Genomic DNA, 6000 nt, shown 5'->3' with positions numbered 1-6000 from the left:
CACTGGAACACAGAGCCATGGGTAGTGTTATTAGTAACACCTGTGCTTTTCCTACTACTATGACAAGTCAAAACGTGTGCTGTGAGAACGGCCAGAATCAGCCAGAATACCTGAAAACACCTGTGTGGGTGTACAGAGGCTTTAATACCAAACCTGTATTAAACTAGTTGTCCTTTAAGTACCATTTTCAGGTATTCTAGTTGAGCACTGTACTTGCATATGTTCCTTTATGCTTTTATTTAATTTCACAGGCTAATATCCTTTAGGGGGAGATAGCAGGTCAACAATAGATGTCACATCGAAGTGGTGAACATCATCTTCTTCATCTCTTGTTCAAGTTATAAATCAGAAATAAGCATGAATTATTGAATTAATTAATTAAAATTAATTTTTAAAGTGTATAAGGGCTTAGAACATTATGATGGAAGTATATGATGGCCATTCCCATGCTCTATTTGCTCTATTGTGTCTCATAAGTTGCTGCTGCTGAAACAAAGGATTTGTATTATTTCCTCCACCACTGGATGACTGTAAGCCTGTGGTTCCTGTCCACGAAAAAGTAAATTAATAAATAAAATCAATCATTTCCCAGACAGCTATAATTACACCACACTTTGCTGGTCGTCAGTTTTTTACTTTTGTGTCTCAGAGACCTAAATCCTCACCTTGTCAATAATTAGAAGGCCATCATTTAAATGTGCCTTCCACAGGCCTCTAATAGAGCTCTCCTGCCGAGTTAAGGAGCTCTAATCAGCAATGTCAATGCTGTAATTGCAGCACACCTAAAAGAGAAATACAGGGAGATGTTTTAATTAGAGAGAAAGGCAGAGTGCAATGTTCATCTCTGGCTGGCACATTGTGTTTGATTATACTATAAATATCATGTAAGTTAACCATTGATGTTGTTTGGTCATTTTATCCATGCACCTTTTTGAGTTCTTTAAACTACAGTATATGTATTTATATATTATATTGTATCTCCACACTGTTGATGGTCATTTCAAAGACACAGCCATGAGAGTAAGTGTGTGAAATGATGCTTCTGTATTTTGGCCATGTGCTTTGGCACACTGCTGCTCCGTCTCTGTGGGGCTGGATGGATATCAGACAGTCGATCCAAGGGAGGCGTTACCTGCTGAGACCGGACCAGGTGCAAACTCCACAGTAAGACCACAAGCTGTAGAGGTTTATTAAGCACTGCATAGTAATCCACCCTTTTCCCTTACCACCTTCCCTCTGGATACGCCTGAAATGTGTAAATAAATAAAAGCTGATTGCTTTGGGTTTATTAGTTTGCCAATATTTGGCGAGGTTTTACAGTAGCTTTAGCGAGATTTAATTGAGGAAACACTGATGAGACATGTGGTGGGTGGAGATAGAATTATAGACACACCACTTAACATGGATAAAACGTCACATTATAATAAATATGAACCTGTTCTTGTAATTAAATATTTTTTTTAGAAATATATAAGATGAACAATGTCGCAAAAATCCCCAAATATTTGAGCACCCAAAAGAATAAAAAAGTGAATCTCTGCTTGATAGGAATCTTTATTGAAGCATTTTTTTTTTACTTTGAAGGTTTTATATTATGTGTGTCTGTTTACTTCCATTACTCACAATGTGGAGACTCTGGAAAGTCTGGTCTGCCAAAGGTAAACCGCGACAAAGTGTGTGCATGTGTGTGTAAAGAACTAAAGGTTTTGACTGTTATGCCAAACTAAACACAACATTTTGTGCCAATATTTGAGTTTTTTCATCATGTTGGTTATTTATTGCGAAAAAGTCAATGTCATGGCAGACAGTGGACTGAGATGTGTTATCTCTGTACTCAGGCACATATTCCTCACTCTCTTTCATACAAACACACACACACACACACACACACACACACACACACACAGAGAGAGATAGAGCGAGAGAGAGATCACAAGCTTCTTCTCCACACATGCACATTTTCCATCATCTTGTCAAGATGCCAGCAAACAAACCCATTTACTGACATGAAACAACACAAATGTCCCTTTTTTCAGACATCGTGGTCGTCCTTTTTTGATTCATCAGAGCACGACAACCTGAATATCGCACTGGCGGAAATGCACGGTGTTTCACCGAGGGGCTCAGAAAAGCAGTCATTATATTCCCTCTTAGTGCAAAGATGCAGAACGACATAGAGGGAGAGAGAAAAGAGGAGAGCTAGAGCCCTTTTGGGAATGTTAAACAATACAGTAAATCAGGCATTAAGAACAGCGTAGCAGGTCAAAATATTTCCTTGCTTGCCTCAGTGCCAGTTTTAAATGGATGTGAACATCCACCCACTGACATTGAAGGGTTATAATACAACATTTTTATACTCACAATATTGTGGTTGGTGAAGTGCTCTATGGTTCCACCATCTGTTCGACCTCTAATGAATATTAGTGAGGTATGCGATGCATGCTAAAGAGGTCATGATATGGAAAGCCTTGATGGATGGTGATCATGTCCTTCATGTGCCACACAACCAAAATGGTACATTATTTGAATTGACTTCTGTGCATGGATGAAAAGGAACAACTTGGTAGTTTGATTCTGACAGCAGCCCATTTGTAGTTCATTATATAACTGATATAAGACATGGCGCTAGGCCCATTAGTAAAATATGTGCCAAATGTCATGAGTGCTGTCCATGGTGCTGATCTTACTGCATGCCCCGGAGCAGACAAAGGCACTTCTTCAGGAACACCAGAGTTCTCGCTGTTCCCGCCAGCGGGTAACCAGGTAGCACCACAGACAGCCACCACACTAACTGTGGTTAAAGGGGAACTACGCCCATTTTTTAAAATTCATACATGTTATTCCTTATTATGGTCTAAGACAGTCCAAAAAGTATTTGCAAACATGAACAACTCTCTCCCAAATCCCCAAAAACTAGAGTGCTAAAACTCAAACTTGTGATGTCACAGGGTATAAAGTGTGGATTCAACTTTTCTATGACATTCATTCAAATTAAACCCATTCCCACTTTTCCAACTATTCCTACTGCTTCACCTTCTTTTTTTTCAGATTAAAGCCAGCAATGCAGTGTATTGTGTCAGCTTTTCAGCAAACCATGACATATTCCACATCTTTCCTCCATTATTGGTATTATTCAACTTTTAAAGCCAGCAATCCAGGTTAGCGTCAGCCTTTCAACATTTGGCATTCACACTGCAATTTCTTCAGAAATTGCATTCTCTATAGTTGGTAAGTGTTGTTTAGACATGTGCTCTGAACAAAATGCTATACAAAGTTCCAATACTTTATAACAAGATGTTTATTTACCAATAACATTTCTTTATTCTTTATTTATCCATCCGTGGGATGCAAATTAAATAACAATAAATTGAGACATAAACAGCCCACAATGTCCTTTGATACACACAAAACACAGCCCACAATGTCCTTTGAGCACAGTCAAAAACTTTTAGCTCCTTCTAATCACCAGCACCTGCGGTCACTGGCATGTGGCCTACAGTATATTAGCTACCTGAGGCCATGCAGCCTCTGCCTTCAACACACAACCCCCTGGTGCATGGAGGCACATTACACCTTACAACATAAAATACCACAAATAAAATACATGACTCCTACAGCTCTCTCTAGAGCCAGTGGTGGTTTGGTTTGTCCGTTCTGGGCTACTCTAGAAACATGGCGGAGCAATATTGTGGACTCCGTGAAGAGGACCCGCTCCCTATGTAGATATAAAGGGCTCATTCTAAGCTAATACACTAAGATTATACACCAATGAAAACATAGATATCAATACTATATTCCATTTCTGTAAATGGTTACCCCAAAATGTTACACACTGTTCCTTTAAGCTCTCAAATAATGAATTCCTAATATTAAAAACAAACACTGCTGGGCTGTGCGAGGTTTAAGGCTAATTGTCAGCTACAAAAGAGGTCTGTCATTAAGCACTTTGATATGTGAGCTTTGTAGTTGCCAAATCATCTGTGAAGGAGCATCAATTTGGAAGTGCAAAATGACTTCATGTCAAGGAAAGCATACTGGATGACAACATACTCTATACCAGAGACGTTGCCAAGAGAGTAAGTGCTTGCATGCATGCGTCCTTGAGTTAAGCATTGCTATATGGCTATTGGAAGAAACGTATTATGATCCATTTTGAATCCCTAAACAATGCACTGCCACATATTTCCATTTTTCTACCTCTCAGATAGATATAGGTAATATGATGCAATATTCTGTAATTATATTTAGCATACATTTTAATTGGATTTTTTTTTACATGTGTGGGAGCTTATCAAGTGAATTTAAACCCACAGAAATGCAGCTGCCAACATAATCTTTGTCTCTCAGCAATTGCATATCAACCCCCTGTAGATATATTACCAATATGTGCGAGGAGGCTAGAAATAAAATATTGATTAACCCATACAACTGTGTATTATTTGGCATTTAAATGCTTCACATTTTTCTTCACAGCACCCCCTTCAGGTGAAATAGGGTGCAGAATTTGATTATTTATGTGAACAAATCAATAACATGATTAGAATCATATTAAGGACAGTCATCATAATCTACTTGTGCTTTTTACAGTAGAGCATCTTCCATGGTAGCATCACTCCTGCTCCCCTCCTCTCTAGTGCAGCAGAGTCGTTGTATATAGGACTCTCACGCATGGGGCTCACTTGCTCAAGCATCCGCCTCTGATCCCACCATATCCATGACGATTCGTGTCCGAGTTTACACAGTGGAGCACACCACTGCCTTACCAGTGCTTGGGAGCCACGAGCGTGCATGGCTGCGAGAGATGTGTCTGAGAGCATGCAGGCTTCAGTGAACGCTGCTGCTGCTCTGCTCGGCTTCATGCAGCCCGGAGGCAGTGCGTTTGACACCGCGCCGCTCACAGTATTAAGCCACGCTTTCTCATTTTTCTCGTCAGAGGCCTATGAACGCTCGGAGATCGATGCGCAAAGCAACTGTTGGTGCAGGGATGCATTCATAAGCAACGGGAAACCCCCTTTTTTGCGTGGAGAGAAACCGACAATGAGAGATTGGAACACTTAACCCATGGACAGAGTCAGAGAGAGAGGGGTGACTGGATTCAAACGTTTCAGCACCATGGACAGAGCCACCAACTCTTAGTGATAGTGAGGGGGTTTCTCTCTCTTCTTAAAGGAAGGAGTGAATCTATTCTGTTCCCTCCTAGCTTTCCTAGTGAGACCCGCCTGACATAAAACAACTACAAGAACAGTTTTATCTCCCTTGTTCAGTATCTGCCTCATTTTTTTATCTGTTCAAAATGTACCTTAAAAAGGGAGATTTATCAAGTATTTAATACTCGTATCAACATGGGAGTGGGAAAATGTCTTTATGGAAATGTATGTTATTAGAAAAATAATTAACAACACAAAACAATGACAAATATTGTCCAGAAACCCTCCTGCATTTAGTATAAGCTCAAATCATAACATGGCAAACTCAAGCCCAACAGGCAACAACAGCTGTTAGTGTGTCAGTGTGCTGATTTGACTATGACTTGCCCCCAAACTGCACGTGATTATCATAAAGTGGGCATGTCTGTAAAGGGGAGAGACTCATGGGTACCCAGAGAACCCATTTTCATTCAGATATCTGGAGATCAGAGGTCAAGGGGACACCTTTCAAAAAATGGCCATGCCAGTTTTATCCTCGCCAAACTTTAATGCAAGTTTGGAGCGTTATTTATAACCACCTTCACGACAAGCTAGTAGGACACGGTTGATACCAATGGATTCCTTACTTTTCTAGTTTCATAAGATGTCAGTATCTTCACTATTACTTTAAAACTGAGTCTACTACAACCTCCCGAAGGATTAATTGCGTTAAAACAAATTTTCGTAAACGCGTTATTATCGCGTAAACTTTGGACAGCCCTAATAATATGACATATAGACTAATAATAGACGATCTTTATTGGTCTCATTACTGTCTCACATGTGCGTTACACTTCACAAAGTGAAAGTTTGG

Source organism: Sebastes fasciatus, chromosome 16 (genome assembly GCF_043250625.1).
Source record: "Sebastes fasciatus isolate fSebFas1 chromosome 16, fSebFas1.pri, whole genome shotgun sequence".
NCBI classification, from domain to species: domain Eukaryota; kingdom Metazoa; phylum Chordata; class Actinopteri; order Perciformes; family Sebastidae; genus Sebastes; species Sebastes fasciatus.
Note: the sequence above shows the minus strand (reverse complement) of the source record.